The sequence below is a fragment of the Marmota marmota genome, unplaced genomic scaffold (genome assembly GCF_001458135.2).
Source record: "Marmota marmota marmota unplaced genomic scaffold, marMar, whole genome shotgun sequence".
NCBI classification, from domain to species: Eukaryota; Metazoa; Chordata; class Mammalia; order Rodentia; family Sciuridae; genus Marmota; species Marmota marmota.
Genome location: NW_025999982.1, coordinates 23,359,555 through 23,378,426, shown reverse-complemented (window position 1 = coordinate 23,378,426; position 18,872 = coordinate 23,359,555). Strand labels below are relative to the sequence as shown.

General features: G+C 38.4%; 1 protein-coding gene across 4 annotated transcripts in view; it reads right to left on the bottom strand.

Moving 5' to 3' along the window:
- Bend6 (BEN domain containing 6) overlaps positions 1 to 18,779 on the bottom strand; it is a 61,567-nt gene extending 42,788 nt beyond the window's left edge. For 3 of the 4 annotated variants that reach the window (XM_015487950.2, XM_048805568.1, XM_048805569.1), the window contains exon 1: positions 18,630 to 18,756. The gene's annotated coding sequence lies outside the window, so the exon portion shown is untranslated. Of the gene's footprint in view, positions 1 to 18,629 lie in introns of all 4 variants that reach the window. The other variant, XM_048805567.1, reaches the window with a different exon arrangement.
- Positions 18,780 to 18,872: the final 93 nt, after the last annotated feature.

Sequence of the window (18,872 nt, the reverse complement as noted above, 5' to 3'; positions counted from 1 at the left end):
AACCTGACGCATGCTACAACATATATGAACCTTGATGACATTACACTAAATTGAATAAGCCAGTCCAAAAATACAAATACGATATAATTTCACCTATGTGAGGTACCTAGAACAGTTAAACTCATACAGAAAGAAAGTAGAAAGGTACTGCTAGAAGTTGGAGAAAAGGGGAAAATGAGCTATTGGTCAATGGGTACAGAATTTAGGTTATTATTATTTTTTAATATCTTTCTTTTTTTTACATGGTGCTGAGGATCCAACCCAGTGCCTCACGCATGCCAGGCGAGCGTGCTACCACTTAAGCCACATCCTGAGCCCCCAGAATTTAAGTTTTGCAAGTTGAAAAGCATACTGGTGACCGATGGTGGTGATGGTTGCACAATGATATGAATGTAACTGTACATTTACATATAGTTGAGATGGTAAATTTTGTTACATACATTTTATCACAACAAAAAAATTGGGGAAAAGTTAGTTTACAAAAAACAACATTTGTATTATTCCTAGTTGTGTCAAATTTTTCTCCTGGTTAAAAAGCAATTCTTTAAGTTTATTTATAAGCATAATATTTACTCAAAACCAGTCATAAATGTATACATCAGACCTCTTTTAAAATTCAGGTCAATATTCTGTTATAACATCCAAAAACAGGTGATTCAATATTTATATTACCTGCCAATTAGCAAAGTCAAAAGAAATGTTATGACTATGGTTGTGTCTTAAATATTGTCGTTTCCTAGTAAAAAAAAATTATCATATTGCTTTCTGCCCTTTGATAAATTTCCTAGGTAGATGCAGGGGATAAGATTTGTGAAAACTGTCAAAATCTAAATGGAGTCACTTTTGTTAAGTCCTAACCAAAAACTAAATAAAAAAAAATCCAGGAGATTATAAAGAAGGGGATCCCCTCCATGTATGCCTGATAATAAGAACTATTCACAAAAATCTCTACCAGAACCACAACTTTAAACAAAGGCCCCAGCAACTGTTAGTCAGCTTTTTGTTGCTGTGACTAAAAGACCTAACACAGACAACTTAGAGGAAAAAAAAGATTTATTTTGCTCCATTACTTTGGGCAGAATAATATGGTGGAAGGGTGTGGCAGAGGAAAGTTGTTCACCAAATGGCAGCTAGGAAGCAGAGACAGAGAAAGGGGTCATGGACAAGATACAGTTCCCAAGGGCCTGCCCACAAGAATCCACTCTTTCAACCAGGTTCCCCCTCCCAAAGCCTCCACAGCTTCCTGGTAAACCATTCTATTATTCCTGGATTTATTTATGATCCAATCACCTCCTCAAAATCTCAGCTCTGAAAAATGCTGCATTGCCACCAAACCCTCAACATATGCGTCTTAGGGGGACACTTCATATCCCAACCAAAATAGCAAGTTTGTACACACAAAAAATTACTTTTCCAAGGACATCTGCTCAATCTTGCACTAATGCAACCTTTGTTACTTGTAGCCAAAGATATTGATTCAAAACTTCTTATGTAATTGCCATTTTGCCTTTTCAAGACTTCCCTTGGTCTCAACCTTCTTGCATATATTCATAGTTTAATATTCTCATGGCAGTGCTATTCTATTTTCAAACTGAATTCATCTTCAGAGAATACCTGATTGTTATTTACATTGACAAATTAAATATAATCACAGGCATGATAATATACAAGATATGTGTGTGGTTGGATTAATAATATAAGCCAGTCACTTTCAATTTTTTATTTATTTATTTATTTATTTATTTTAGTACTAGGGATTGAACTCAGGGACACTCAACACTGAGCCACATCCCCAGCCCTATTTTGTATTTTATTTAGAGACAGGGTCTCACTGAGTTGCTGAGCACCTTAGTGGTGCTGAGGCTGGCTTTGAATTCATGATCCTCCTGCCTCTGCCTCCTCAGCCTCCTGAGCTCTTGAGATTACAGATATGTGCCACCATGCCTGCCTTCAATTTTTTTTTTGTTTTTCTTCAACTCACAGAAAAATTGCATTTTTGGGGATAGAAAAAGGGAGGAAGGGCCAAAAATTACATATTGGTTGGGAAAATGCATGCCTGCATGTGTTTTCACACACATGAAAAAAAAAGTAATTAAACATATTTACCCTCATACATGCAAGGTATTTTCTCAGTTTCTGTTTTATCTACTCTATTTTAGTTCGCTTTAACAGGAGTTGAATTAGGGTGGGAGTATAACTCATTTGGTAGAGTGCTTGCCTCTCGTGTACAAGGCCCTGGGTTCAATCCCAACACCACACACACATACACACACACACACACACACACAAAAGGTGTTGCATTGTATGTATAGAATTGTCACAATGAAACCCTTAACTTGTACAATTAATATGTGCAAATTAACTATAATTTAAAAATAAAAAGTACTGGTCATAGCACATTAAATTGTCTTCACAACTCACTAATGGGTTATAACCCCTAGTTGAAAAACAATGTTCTAAGCATCAGCCAAATTATGAAAAACACAATATGTAACGAAACAAAGAGCAGCTTTGTGACAAATGAAAGCAAATGTAGTTGAAAATATGAATTTTAATGCATTTATATTTGCTTTTAAGAAATCAATGATATAACTAGGTGTGGTAGCACACTCTTGTAATCTTAGTGGCTTGGGAGGCTGAGGCAGGAGGATCATGGGTTCAAACCACCCTCAGAAAGGGTGAGCACTAAGCAGCTCAGTGAGACCTTGTTTCTAAATGAAATACAAAATAGGGTTGTCGGGGAGGGGGATTGGGGGTGTGGGGGTGCTGGGATTGTGGCTCGGTGGTAGAACTCTTGCTTGATTCTCAGCATCACGTACAAATAAATAAATAAAATAAAATTTCATCAATAACTAATAAATATATTTTTAAAAAATAGGGTTGGGGGCTGGGATTGTGACTCAGTGTTAGAGTACTCACCTAGCATGCTTGAGGCACTGAGTTCGAACCTCAGCACCACATAAATGTAAAATATTGTGTCCACTTAAAAAAAAACCTAAAAAATAAATATTAAAAAAAATAGGTTGAGGATGTGGCTCAGTGATTGAGTGCCCCTGAATTCAATCCTCAGAACCCCGCCCCCCCAAAAAAAAGTGGCTTCAGCAACTTATTGAGGCCCTAAATAACTTAGTGAGACACTTTCTCAAAATGAAAAATAAAAAAGGGCTGGTGATGTGGCCTAGTATTTAAGGATCTCTGGATTCAATCCCTGGTACAAAACAATTCAGTAATGCAATTAATACAAGAATCCAAAAGCCAATACTGAAATTCTAAGGAAAAAAAGTTACTAAAACTTAAGGAAACTATGTGAATATCCAATATAATTCTGGTGTTGAAGTGGCACCCCCTTTATCCACAGAAAAGTCTTAACTGGGCTTCTCCAGAAATCTTCACCATGGCTGATTTTAGGACTGTCAGCAAAAGAGTCTCTGCAAAAGAGTTCAATGTAGATAAACTTCCTATTTTTGTGTCGCCCTGTTTTACTTGGCCACAGGCCAGGAAGATACCAGAACTCCAGGTGCTAGACACCCCCTTACTAGTTTTTCACAAACGAATCCAATATAGTACTTTGTAGAAATGTGCAAACAATACCTTATATACAAACAGAGATATGATAAATTGTGGTATAAAGGTGTATTAAAAATTGTAATGCAAAAAAAAAAGAGAGAGAGAGCGCTTACGTATAATGGCATAATTTGGCGTGAACATACTTTATATACAGTTACAAGAAATTGTGCTGTGAATGGATAATTATGATTGTAATGCATTCCACTATTGTCATGTATGTAAGAAATAAAAAAATATATTTAAAATGGAAAAAAAGAAATAATTTAACATAGGACAGACTTCCCCCCCCCAAAAAAATGTTAAATAATGGACAAATAAGCCCAAGCCATGAAAATAAAGGAGTTATCAAAATCAGCAGAATTTATAAACAAAACACATGAAGTTCCTCATCTCTCATCACACCCACAATTAACTGTGATGAATCAAAGAGCTTCATGTATATTACATGTAAAGGAAAACATTAAAAGAGCTAGAAAATGTAAAAAAAAAGAAAGAAAGAAAGAAAAAGAAAAAAGAAAAGAAGAAAAAGAAATGTGCAAACAAGGCCTCTGGCCTTGAGCTGGGCTTCACAGAGATGTCTACATTTTTAAGATAAGTTATAATTGGGCTCCATGGTAACAGCCGGCAGGGGGAGGAAAGAGAAGGGAGAAGAAGCCCCTCCCTTCTCAGGTGTTGTCCTTGAACGGTTAACTTGCCCAGAACAGTGAAAGAAAAAGCTGCTTTAATGTGAACTTCTGCAGACTGTGAACTTCTGAGCCCCTCCCCTTACATGCTGGGTATAAATCTCTGAAACTACCTGAATTCTTGGTTCAGGAGATTGATTGATTATAGCAAAAGCTGTGCCCTCTGAACCTGGCACAGGTTTATTTTAATAAATGCCTTCCCTCTTCCCTACAACAGTGTCTCATGTGCCTTTGTATTTAAATATGAATCCCCTATTACGAATTAAATAAAGATTGTGAAAGGTAAACAACACAGTACTACAATAAACTCAAATACCCTTTCATAGGTTTCCAAAGTTTTGGATTGCTTTCCATACATATCAGTTTTGGCATGTTAGGCATATAAAGATCCCTTGCAGTACTTAGAAAAGAATATGAACTGAAGACTCCCCTCTAAATGTATCTCAAAATTCAGGAAAATAATGCCAATGTAATTCTAAATATCCCATGGCTGGTGTAGTGATCTCTATGAAATGGATTATTAGTTTCAACCCAAATTCTTAGCAAAGTAGGACATGGGAAAGGAGATGTCCATAGTACTTTTTAAAAATTATATATGTACTACAAGAACAGAAATCAGGATTGGCATGGCTCCAATTGATTGGGTCCACTCTGAGTACTTCAACATGAATAGCACTTCACTGAGCAAAACAAATGCAGGAGTGAGATTCTCACCATAGTGTTCTTAACTTCTGGAGGGAAATTACTAGGTTTTACTAATGTCTATTAGTGAATATTTTAACTTACTCTTTTAACTTTCTCCATTTTCTTTTTTTGAGAGAGAGAGAGAGAGAATATATAGAGAGATTTTTTAAATATTTATTTTTCAGTTTTCAGTAGACACAGCATCTTTATTTTATTTTTATGTGATGCTGAAGATCGAATCCAGCGCCCCGCGCATGCCAGGAGAGCACGTTACCACTTGAGCCACATCCCCAGCCCTTAACTTTTTCCATTTTCAAATTCTCAAGTAATTCCTGCAATATCCTGATTAAAAAGATGGTCAATATACTTTAGGATAATTCAACAATGCTGCCCAAATCTCACAGCATTACTTAGACTGGATTGGTAAGTATTCATGAGCCTAACTAAAAAACATTAAGTATATTGAGAGACTACAGACCTGAATCACTTTCAACTTTCATAATGGAAAAGGGAAGAAAATATTCTTATTTGGTCAAAGCAGATGGATGTGCTTGCTTTTGGGGGGTGGGGGTGGGGGTGGGGAAGACTGGAGATTGAATACAGGAGTGCTTTACCTCAGTTCTTTTTTTATTTTTTATTTGGAGATAGGGTCTCATTAAGTTTCTGAGGGTCTCACTATGTTGTTGAGGCTGGCCTCCAACTTGCAATCTTTCTGCCTCAGTCTTTCCAGTTGCTGGAAATATGGATGAGTTTTATTCAAGCTAATTTAATGAATACATAGTGATATCATGCAGTGTCATGCAAATTAACCATTTTGCTTTCTAGATGCCCTATATGACTTCTTCAGACTTTTCCAATCCTCTGTCCTTCACTTAATAAGAATAAAACCAGCTTACATTTCATTTACTGAATCCTCCATCTATGTCTATTCTAAACATTCTATTAATCTATTACTATCTAAGCATCTAACCTGTACAAACTTGTTTAATCCTCACAGAAACTCTGTGAGATACATACAAGTTATATTTACATTTTAAAGATGAGGGAACTGAGGTCCCCGGTGTACCCTTGCAATGAGCCCTCGTTGCTAAACTGCAAGCAAACTAAAGGACTTTCATTATGTAGGCTTTGCAATAGATTATCAATTCCAACTGTGTTGTTGCTTTTCACTTGACTTAATCCCTTACAGGGCTCCCCTTGCCTAAGTTTCTGCCCTTGTGGTTCTGTTCTTCCAGAGAATGGTGACTTGGCTGGTTCATCATGGCCTATAGACCTGCTCATACATCCATGTTGGACATCCTTTCTTTGTCCCTAGGAATCTCTTCTTTAGCCATCTCTACTCTTCAGTCTGGAGGTTGACCTGTTTGGGCTCCCTTTCTCTCTTTCTGGCTGAGTTCAGCCAATGGAGTGTCCAGGTGGCAATTCAGAGGGAAAGAGAACAGTGAGTTAGGAGCATTTATCCTCCTGGCTCCCTTCTTGTGGGTTTGCTTCAGATTTTAGTGTCCCTGTCTATATGACCCACTCCTTTCAGGTTGCAATAATCACTGCCTTCCCTCTGCCTTTTGTCTAGGGCTGATAACATTCCCATTATGATAGCCCCGTAGAACAGCTCTATCCCTCATGGGCTTCTCTGTATTCAGCCCACACCTTCTTAAAGAGTTCCTTGGTTAAAACTTTATGGAAATCCTAGTTTAGTGGGTCATCTGTTTCTTGCCAGAACTCTGACTGATAATAACATGATGGGGCTCCTCCTGACTGCCTGGGTATCTATTGCCAACCAGTAGATTCCTTTTGCTACTAGCACTCTCATCTGTTATCTTCCTGGGGATATGCGATACTGACAATGTGCCTTGACCTACATTATTTGTTTACTGGAGTATTATCATTGTATTAGGAAAGGCTAGTATTTCTGATTCCGTGTTCTGACATGACCTATCCTACCACCGATCAAGTTCTATCTCCATTGGCGAAGATTTAGTTCAAAGAAAATGGGGGTATTATTTGCTGTTTTCTTCAAGCATAAGCACTCAGATCTCTACCACTGGATCAACACCCCTGGTATTGCTAGTACCCTTGACTCCACACGTGGTGGCCTCATGACCTGGCAAGAGAACCAAGTGCTAAGTGACCCATCTTTGTTTTATCTTATTTAGACAGTGTGCCTGGCTGACTTTCATCTTGATGTGTTCAAGAAGATTTCTACAGCAGAGAGGTAACAGCACAGACATCAGAGGCTGGGAACAGTGGAAGACAATCTTAACTACTCCACAATGTCACCTGTCTCCATCAGTTGTCAACAAAAAGCCAGAATCCATGGGTAAAACCATCTGAAAATCTGCACAGGAACTCAGAGGGGCTCTAAATAAGTTTTCTTATGATTCTAGGGCCTCCAAAATAGTTTCTAAGAAATACCATTTTTTTTTTGAGCATCTTCTCCGTCCCTATTCTTCTTTTAATACCTGTCCTCCCAACATTTATATGCCTTTCTCCTTCATTCATCAAAAGCAGAGTTAAGCCTAAAACAAGAGTAAAATCAATTAAAAATTCTATTTTAGGATAACTGTAAGTCATGCAAAACATCCTCCATTTCACATATTTTAAAGGAATGTAGAACATTTTATTCATCTCAAAAGCTGAGAGCAAGATGAGATCATTATGCTTTTTACTTTGAGTATATTTTACAACTTTAATAGCTTATAGATCAATTTTTTAAATTGGCAAAATATAATAATTTTGATCCTAGAATTAATGTCTATGCATAAAAATCAGGAGGGATTCAACTTTCAACTATTAATTTATCTAATCAATTATGAAATGAAAGGACAAGCCGATTTTTATTTGAAATATCTATCCTATTATACTCTATATTGACAGCATATATTAATGAAATAAGCTGGTTACCATTTACCAATGTACCATTTCTACTGAGCCACATCCCCAGCCCTTTTATGTATTCTATTTAGAGACAGGGTCTCACTGAGTTGCTTAGGGCCTCGATTTTGCTGAGGCTGGCTTTGAACTTGTGATCCTCCTGCCTCAGCTTCCCGAGCTGCTGGGATTACAGGCATGCACCACCATGCCCGGCTTAATAGTTCTTCATACTATCTTGAAGCAAAATTAAAATAAAAAAGGTCAACTATATTATACGTTTTTATCCTATCTATTTCCTATGTATAGGTCACTTTGAAAACATATTTATGAGCAATAGTATTTTGCTATCAATAAATTCGTAGAGTAACATACATGAAAAGGAATGCCAGGGACTGTCTGCTTCTCTGTTGCAGAAGCAAGCCTGGGTGTGGGCAGCTGCAGGGCAAGTCAGAACCAAGAAACTGACTCCATATAGAGAAAGCAAGTACAGTTGGCTCTTTGTATCCATGGGTTCTACATCTGTGATTCAACTGTCCCCAGATAAAGTATGTTTGGAAAAAAAAAACTGCTTCTGTACTGAACATGAACAGATTTTTTCTTATCAGTATTCTCTAAACAATACAGTCTGATATATATTCACATAATATTCATATTGTACTATATAAGTGATCCAGTATTGGGATGATGTTTGTTTATATGTAAGTACTATGCTATTTTGTTTAAGGCACTTGAGCATCCATGGGTTTTGGTATCCTTAAGGATCCTGGAACCAATCCCACTCAGATGCTAAGGGATGGCTTTTGATCAAAGAAAGAAGCCCTAGGAGATGAAGTGGATTTTTTTAAGCCAGCAGAGGCCCAAGAAGTCATATAAAAACAAGGAGGACAGGTGGGTACAGTGAGTTCAAAATATGCAACCTAACCTCAAGGTCCAGGAGTGTTGCAGACTGAGGCAACAGGAGACTCAGCAGCTGTAGCATTGTGGAACAATGCTGTGAGCTCTTGGCTCTATTAGTGGGAAAGTTGTTTGAATAGCCAGGGGCAGACTGAACCTTGGGCAAACATACATAGTGTTCTCAGAAAAAAGGGACGAATAAATCTGTTTTTCTATAAAAGCACAGAAAGTTTAGTGAGATATTTTTTTTTTTGGTAGAGGTAAAATTTTGCCATGTAGGTAGTTTGTCCAGTCTGAATTTCTTCCAAGTATATTAGAAAATGAAGGAGGGTCACAAATTGTTTTAAACTCAGCTTTAGAACCAAGCTTTATGGATCCATAGCCCTGGCTCCAATACTTACTACCTATGTAACTTTTCTGTGCCTCTGTTTCCCTGCCTGTGAACTGGGAATAATAATAGTATGAATTGATATCTTAGTTATATTAATGGCATATGAATTTATTAACAGTAATACTTTTATTATTAACTGAAGGGAATAGGACCAGGTTCCTCTCATACATGGTTAGCTCAATCACATAGGAATACAAAGGGCATTTACAACAGTAGGGACAAAGAGGGCTTCAAGAAGCAGAGATAATTGACTTCAATATCTATGATGTTATTAGACAAACCTCAATATTACATAAAAATGTAAGGAAAAGTGATTAGAGCCAGGGCATCTCCAATAGAGGCCCTTTTCCAAAGTGGGAGTCTGCCCAGACCCCCACTCCTGCCTTTGTTAGCTTCCTGGGAGTGCTAGGTGGAACTTACTCACGTGACAGTGATGGGTAAGTGGCAATGACATTGTAATAATGAAAACTATAATTATTTTGTAGTTGTAGATGGACAGCATGCCTTTATTTTGTTTCATTTTTATGTTGTGCTAAGGATCGAACCTAGTGCCTCACACATACTAGGCAAGTGCTCTGCCACTAAACTATAAATTTTTAATAAGAAGAATTTTGTTAGGTTGAAGGATTAGGAGAGGTAGTCTAGGTCCTCACAGGTTAAAGGAGAGGATCTTGATTTCACAGCCAATAAACATCTGACACTACTTGAGTGGCAGGTTGGTCCTCATTAATCTGAGTGAAGGTTGACTAAGGATGGTCAGAAGAGAGGAAGGACAGCTGCCCAGCAATCCCTGACTAAGAGGAATTCCTTCAGAAGTGGGATTGTGGCAGGTGGTAATTTCAATCTTGTTTGTTTGACTAATTTGTAAGCTGAAATACTAACAGAATACTAAACAGAATTACAGTTGGCCTCAGAATTTTCAATAGCCAGCATTTCTCATTAGCTGAGATAAAACTTTATTAGAAATTTTCAGTTGATACTATATTCTAGAGATATATTTAAATGAGAAGTTTAAAGAAACTAAAAGCTAAAGAGTATATGTACATCTACTTCTACATCTATTTATGTACATCTATATCACATGCTGTTTAGTTATGTACAAGATTTCCTTTTTTTGTACTGGGATCGAAACCAGGGCCTTGTGCATGCAACGCAAGCACTCTACCAACTGAGCTATATCCCTAGCCATAGGTTATATACAGGGTATCTAACAAGGATTTAAAAATGGACAAGCAATGTAGGATTGAAGTGTTATTTTATTTGGTTAAAATAAAATGTATGTCACCAATTTTTTTAAAAAACTAAAATGCTAAGTAGTATAAGTTGGTGACCTTAAAAAGTGAGTTTAGCTGGGCACAGTGGCACATGCCTGTAATCCCAGAGGCTCAGGAAGCTGAGACAGGAGGACTGCAAGTTCAAAGCCAGCCTCAGCAGAAGCAAGGCACAAAGCAACTCAGTGAGACCCTGTCTCTAAATAAAATACAAAAAAGGGCTGGGGATGTGGCTCAGTAGTGGAGTGCCCTTGAGTTCAATCCCAGTATCAAAACAAACAAACAAACAAACAACCCCTGCATTTATGCACAATTACCTGTTTATATGGTGTTCATTTGTTATTCTAAAAAATAATGGACAACAATGATATATAGAAAATAGATTTTACCAACCACAGTTTCACTACTTTTTAGTCAAAATTAAATTTGTTCTTAATGCTCAGGCATGGGAATCATAAAGCATTTTAAAGACAGGGTTTCTGAAATGCTGGAGACTCCTTATGCCATTTTCTAGTTGTATGATTTTGGGGGGATTTCTTATATCTTTAAGCCTCAGGGTTCTCATCTATAAAATAGGATAAGTTGTACCTACTTGTGGCTGCTGTGAGGATTGAATGAGTTAATGCATACAACACACTTAGTAGAGGTCAAGCAGAGGTAGATACTAACAGTCAGCTTTGACTACAGATAACTAGATTGTCCACACTAAGGTGGACATTCAGTAATGAGGAAGACTAGTGCATGCTGACTCATGCTTTTTCAGTGAGGGGGACAGGTGAACAATGACACCAACCAACCCCCAGGGTCCACTGGTGCCCTTTAATTCAGGCACTAACTTTTAACAGTTTACCAGATTGTCAGTCTTTGGGGCGTTTGCATTTACTACAGCCCCTGCAATGCTTTCTTATGGTGGATTCCTGTCACATTACAAATGGTCATGAAATTAAATTGTGCAAAAACAGTGTTCACTGGCCCCAGAGGGCTCTGAGGCACTCAGGGAATGGTGTTGATTCAAAGTCTGTTTATGTGTAGAATGCATGAATGTTGTGTCAACTCTTCATAGCCTAGAGGGTCAGAAGGGACATGGGAGGGAATAGAACTGACCAGTCGGAGAGATCAGGATTCCTCAGGAAACTAGACCTGCTCGCTGGAATGAGACAGTTGCCTAAATGACAGCATAGCTTCATGCTGTGATAGAATGTGGTCACTGAGACAGTCTCCTGGGAAAATAATGTTGAGGAGAAGCAGAGGTCCACAAGAATACCAAGGGTAGAGTCTTGGTCCATTCTCTGATGCTATAACAGAAAACCACTGAGTGGGCAATTTATAATGATTGGAATTTATTGGCTCACAAATCTGGAGGTGCAAAGTCCACTATCAAGGTGTCAGCCTCTGGTGAGGGGCTTCTTGTTGGGTCATCCCATAAGCAGCAGGGAAAAAGTGGGGGAGCGGGAGAAGAGATTGAACTTGCCCTTTTAAAATAAATCTACTCCCAAGATAAGGACATGAGTTTTTGAGGGCCACACACTCAAACCATAGCATTCTGCTCTTGAGGGAAGTTAGAAATAACATCTGGGTAAAGCTGAGCACTTGATATGGATGAGTAGCATTCCTACCATGAAGTACAGAATTACCCTCATTCAGATACCAGGTCTGAAGACTCACAGCAAATCGTTTATCAGAAAGTCTCACAAATTGTGGTTCAGGCAGGATTTAAGAAGAGCCATGGCTACATTCACCAGAACATCCAGGAGTAGTTTCTAGGAGCTTGATACTAAGACCTTCTATTCCTCTTTTAGGCCTTAAGACTATGGCAATTTTTGCACTCTGAATCCAAGACTAGATTTTAGGGCCAGTGCTGTTGGCTCAGAAAGGGCTTATCCATTAAAATACCTACCAAAAAAAAAGATAAAAATGCTGTTTGGTTATATACAATATTTCTTTCTTTTTTTTTTGTACCGGGGATTGAACCCAGGGCCTTGTGCATGCAACGCAAGTACTCTATCAACTGAGCTATATCCAGCCATTGGTTATATACAGAATATTTAACAAGGATTTAAAAATGGACAAGCAATGTAGGATTGAAGTTAGTTGAATTAATTGAATTAATTAATCGATCTGAAAGCAGCTTGGGAATCAAGTTAGCCCTACTTCATTTGACAAAAGTCTTTGGAAGTGGTCCTAGATAGTTCACCCAGTCTTTCTCCTCTTAGGGTTAGAACTGACATCCCAATGGAAGTGGCCTTAGGGAACTCATTTATCTCCCTCCCCATATGTTTAAAGTTGCAGGAGGACAAGGAAACTCACAGCACCCAACGTTCACTCTTCGCCAGCACTTGGGAGACTTCCCCGAGATTTTAAAGGTGAGAGTAGAAAGTCCTCTTTGCTCACCCTTAACTGATAATGCTTAAGAAGCTTTTCCCTGTCTGAAAGGGTACTTAGGTGATGATGATGTTGGTGGAGGGAGAGAATTATTTGATACTGCATTCAGAAGGGTTAGTATCTGTGTTGATTTGTATGGTTCTGATGATTCTCATTTGGTGGGGAGGGGTCAACTCATTAAGAACCTAATAAAAGTTATGGATCACATCCCTCAAAAGAGACATATATTTTACATATAATTTCAGATCCCAAGAAACTCATTGATGAGTTACAGGTTAACAACATCTACAGAAGAGAGAGGACCACCAAGAATAGGTTTCAGGCTTTTGGCTTTCTTCTTTGAGATACCAACTCTATTATATTTCATTTTAGTGTGGTGGTTGGTTGTTACCCTGTCTTACTCTACAAAGTACTGGGGGCTATAAAGACATTTTTTTTAACTTTAAAAAAAATTTTTTTTAGTTGTAGATTGACACAATATCTATATTTTATTTATTTATCTTTATGTGGTGCTGAGGATCAAACCCAGTGCCTCACGCATGTGAGGCAAGTGCTCTACCACTGAGCCACAGCCCACAGCCTGTATAAAGACATTTTACCATGTACTTTTCTCTCTGTTCCTAGATTCCTGGAATGTCATTACAATGGGATGATTTCAATAACCTCTGGAACTATGTGTTATTGAAACATTTTTTACTAATCATCAGTTACTCATCATAATTTTCTGTTCTCCTTGGTACACTTGGTACTTCTGCTCTCTCAGTGACATTATTTTTTCAGGCTATGAGCACACTGATGCATTAGCATACAAATCTGTTAGGATAAAATATTTAATACAAAAGTCCTTAATGACAAAGAATTATTGTAAGAAATAGGAGAAATCTAGCTTTTCAATGTTGCTGTAGTTTTGTCAAGACAATATGAAATTTATTTCATAAATATTTATCAAGATTTTATTCATCTCATAACATATTTACAATGCTACTGTAAACTCTCTACCTTACTTTTTCCTCTTTTTTTTTCTTTTTAACTTATAAATGTCGAAAGGCTTCTAACTTATATGACAGCCCTCCTATTGGATCTAGAAGGCTACACTTTCAGCTTTCAAATTTGCTTTGTAAATTGCACATTCTTAGAAATGGTGGGAAGTATTTTACACTATCTGAATAATAATGAACAATATTTCTCAGTGATTTATAACTCTAAGAGCTTTATAATTTGATTTTTGAACAGCTCTCAAATTTTCCACTGGCAGTTCATACAACTGTGAGTAAATTTTCTGGCCAAATGACTCAGTATTTTGCTGCATGACTAATCTTACACTCCATGTAGAAACTATATAAATGATTCTATTTGCTTGTGGATAATAAATAATTACTTTTCAAAACTGTCTGCAAAGCATTATAGAGTTCAATTATATTGATGTTTTTAAGCCCCCCAAACTCAGCAGACTTTTTAAAAAATCCATAAAGCTCACACAAAAATTTTTGTTCACAGCATTATCACGGATTCTGCAGCCTGGCAACCCATAGGATAACAAATCTTAATTAGGCTCTAACATTTCTAAAATGTTAAAGGAACAATCTGAAATGATTCCATTTGAAACATTTTCTCTTATAAGGATAGCTTTAAATTATTTTAAATGTTTTTATTTTGGTAAAATGAATATAAAGTTATTTCCCGGGGTATATTTGCTGAAAATGACATTTGATTTTACTGAAAATGACAATTATCTTTTCTTCCCAAACTCAAAAGACAAAAAGACAATAGCAATCCATCCACATGATGGTTTTCCTGATTCTGGTGACTGAAAATTGCCAGATTTTCAAGATTACTTTAGATAAATTAGGTAGTTCCAATTGACATAAACTACTTTACCTTCTAGTTCATGCACATATAACATTTGGTCTGGGCACAAATAGGCCACCAGTCTAAGACCAGTACAATTAATTTGTAACAGTTTGTTGTTAGAGCATTCTTACCTAATTTTTCTTGTTCTCAAGGAGGTAATATTCAATGGGATGTTCTTGTGTGATTAACAATTGGGTAATTTACTTACTTTCATGTAGGTTTGTAATAAACACAGAAAGCCTGGGCCACATTCCAAGGCAGTCTTATCTTTCCCTAATAAGAATTCTTCAAGTCTGAGTATTAGTAGTCAGGATTGGTCAGGGAGCTATCACTAGTTTTAGTTCTGCAGCATCAAAAGCAGCTTGAGAACAGAATCATTTGGGAGAAGGGGTCCTCAAGATATGTTGAATCACGTTACTAAATCACAAGTCTCAGGAGAAAGCAGACTCCTCCCCTCTCTTCAATCCTTCCTCTCCCCCTACTGTTCTTTCTCCCAAGTTCCTTAGAACCTTGTTCAAATACCCTTCCTTATCCAGACAAAAGGGTCGCTATTGGCCTTTATTCAGGCTTCAATTGCTTACTTACTCATCCTCTTTTAGATTTAAATTTCTCCAAAGATCATAGACAACCATTTTCTACTCTTTTTCCCTCACATTTCCTTTCAACCCATTAACTTCTGATTCTAGCCTCTCCTGCCATATGAATCAGTTCTCTGGAAGGTTTCCAGAGGTCTCCTGCTAAACAGTCCTCAGTCCTCACCCTTCTAAACCTCCCATTTGGGCATTGGTTCAAGCAAGCCACTGAGTTGGAACACTTCCCATATAGCTTCCAGTCCTGCCTTTTGCTCTCCACCAGTCCACAAATGGTGGAGTATTCTCCAAAATTCCAATTCCAATTTTTTTCCTATAGTTTCTCTTCTTTAGTCATTTCCTCCATTTCTATGACTCCAACATCTGTGTAGATGACTCCCACATCTGCTTCTGGTTCTGACCTCTCTACCCACATTTCCATGGGCTTGCTGGATATTTTCATACTGATATCCTTTTGACATCTCGATCTCAGTAGGTCTAAAATCCAGTTTGTCTTCTTTTACTTCAAACTCTTCCTCCACCCTACCTCAAAATTTGAGTCATCTTCAACTCCTTTTCCCTCAATTGCTACATAGCTTAGGGTGGAAACTTTTCTTCTTTCTGGCCCATAAATTGGGAACTTGTGCTATAACTTCCTACTTCTAGAAAAGTACTATGGAAGATGTTTATCAGAGCCCCTTTTTCTTGACTTTGGGAGGTAGAAAGACTTAGTAATGGTGGAAACTGCAAAGGCCTGCTAGCCACTCATGGGCAGAGTAGATGTATAAAGGTTCCTTCTCACAGAGGACTCTTGCTCACCCATGGTGTGTGCCTTGTGGGTAGAAAGTGTCAGGCTTTTAGTGTCTGGTTTCTGTGCAGGGATTTGTACAGGCCAGTTCTTCCTGCCCTACTATTGGGGAGGCTGTTCTTCAGCCATGTGACTAGATGAGCATGCTGAGTTAGGGGAAGAGGGAAAAGATGCCCCATTTGGGCCTTGAGTCTAAGCCATGTACTTTAATTTGGCTTACCCCTGAAAAATTTAACATTCTAATTTCTTTTGGATGCTTGTAGTTTTTCACAATTTGGTTGAGAATTCAAAGAGAAGGAGGGCTGTGGGGTGGATTACTTTATATATGTCTAATACCATACTCTCCTAGCCATTTTCTCTGGCTCCTGTGTCTTTCTCCTGGGTGACAATGCTAACTCACTACCACAAGAAAGTCAACAAATTATACACACTTTTTCATTATGATTTTTTCATTTTTTGATATGAGAAATTTTGACCATGAATTTTCCTCTTCTACCTTACCCTCAAACTTTATTTTTTTTAATTTTATATAGTGCCAATTATTCTTCTTTAAAATGAAAACCTAGCAGAAAGAAAAGGTATGAATTCTACCAAATTAACTTTCAAAAAGGACTGATTGGCTGATTTAATATTTATTGAATTCCATAATGCATCAGGCACCACACAAATACAAAGAAGCAATTAATAACATGCCATTGTTTGGGAAAAAATGATTAATTAGCAATACATCAGAAATTAACAATGAAACCAAGCACTGAACTCTTCTAGGATTTGGTTTGCTTGTTGTTAATATCTTTAAGATAACTGATGCAAAGAACAGAAATGAATGCATTTAAAAAGAAGTATCTATAATCCTTCTGCATGGTAGTTAAGCATTTGCCTGCCAAGAGAGATAAATGATGTTCTTGTGTGTTCTTGAAACTTATAAATGGCTGCACCAAGACTGAGATGATAAGAATTGTGCTAAAGTAATAGCTTAGAGAACCATAATTGCTATTTAGTTGCTTCTTACTGTTAAAAATGCAGTGTTTGAGGCAAATTTGTTGCTATGTGGTGTTGGTAGTCTTATGCCTGTTTCTGTTCAAGGATATTTAATCCATCTCAGCTCACAAATTTTTAGTCAATGAGAAACATAAAGATGACCTTCCTAAATTCTATTGTTTCCACCCAATGTTTGCAAAAGATTAATTCAGTTTTGTGGTTTTAAATTACTCCACCATGCCATTGTTAACGTGGTGGAGAATTCTTGCTTTCCTGATGTGCCACACATTGCAGGCTCAGGATTCTTTTCAATAACCCCTGCATAATGGACAAGAATAGTTTCTGACTGCAGTGGGCTGCGGTATCAAGAAACCCTTAGCTATGTGCACATGATGCAGAGCTACCTGTCAGCCCCTCTGAGTGCCAGGAACTTGTGAAGCCTGTCCTAGCATGCAATGCAGCCTACACTCTGACGTTCAATATTCCCACTTTATACCTGGTTTGCAAGCAAGGTCCCTTCTGTCTTCAGCCCCAAATAACGGAATGACTAAATGAGATGCAACATGCCAACAATTTGAGTGTTTGTTTTAGGAAACCAGCTGTAAATAAGAAAATATACCCATTGTTTTTCATGTTTATTAATTTAGCATTGAAGAGACTGCATTAGGAAACACCTTTCTGAGTTTCTTTTAATGCTTATACCTGGTAATATGTTACTGGCCTTAAGAACATCAATGGTTAAGCTTTTATGCAGAGTTGTAGAGTTTGTTTTGTACAGTTAGAAAACAACACTCATTTTGAGATTCTTACATGCAAATAAAACAAGTATTCCTATCAATTCTTTAATAGCATTTCAGAATTTTACAAATTATTTTTATGACACAATTTCTTTAGTCTCTTAAATATTCCAAAATGAGTCCAATCTAGTTGGATGCAGTAATGTGTTACCTTGTCACTGTGATTTGCAGTTTCCTTATGAGAGTTAGTGAAAACAAACTACCCATCCCCACATAGGGAAAGCCAGCATTGCCTTGGGGGCAGCAGAACGCCATACCGCACTGGCCCGCCAAAGCCGCAAGATGCCGCAGACTGACCGCTGCAGCAGCGGCTTCCTCGCCAGGTGGCCAAGTCTGTCTGCAGAAAGGCACACTGCAGCGCTCCTGCTATACCTTCTGGGTTGGCATTGCACCAGTGACCACTGTTAAATGCCCCAGTCACAAACTACAATATACTTTTTGCTGATTATGAAGAAATGTGAGTGGAGGATAGCAGTAAAAGGAATGGTGTCCAAGAGTGCGACAGATCACCATGGCTTCACATTGCCTAAAAATTTTTCCTCGAAATATTTACAAGCCAAGCCCCAACTTCCCTCATTTGTTAGGTCCCTAAATCTTAAAACGCCTCTCCCTTCAAATGCATCAAATGAGTCAGGATTTTAGATACAAAGATACAGGAGGATCTGAAGTGCCTATTTCTCGCCGGCAAAATAGCACCAAGTTTGGGGGTGGACTGTTCACGTCTCTAGACCCGAGCGTTCTTCTCCGAAGCACTTCTAGTTAAAAGGGGTTTGGAGAGGGATGGGCCTCTCTTTGCTAGAGGATCCCAACTCCCAGGGAAGGCCCTTCCCGGTGCTCGCGCTTCAGCGTGCGAGGAACCCCCCCATAAGCAATAGCTCACCCGGCTGCATCCTCCAAAGCCCCTACCTCGGGGCGGGGCGCCGGAGGGTGGGAAGTGGCGGGCAGCACCGCTTGCAGGCTCTCGCCAGCGCCTTACGATTTTCCCCCTGGCTCCTTGGCGCCCCCTCACGCCGGGCTCCCCAGAAATTCCGCCAAAGGAGGCTGGGCAGGTGGAAGCCCCGGGTCCCCGGGAGCTGAGAGGCACCCGCCGGTTAATACGAGGTCGGCGCGCACTGTCGGGTGG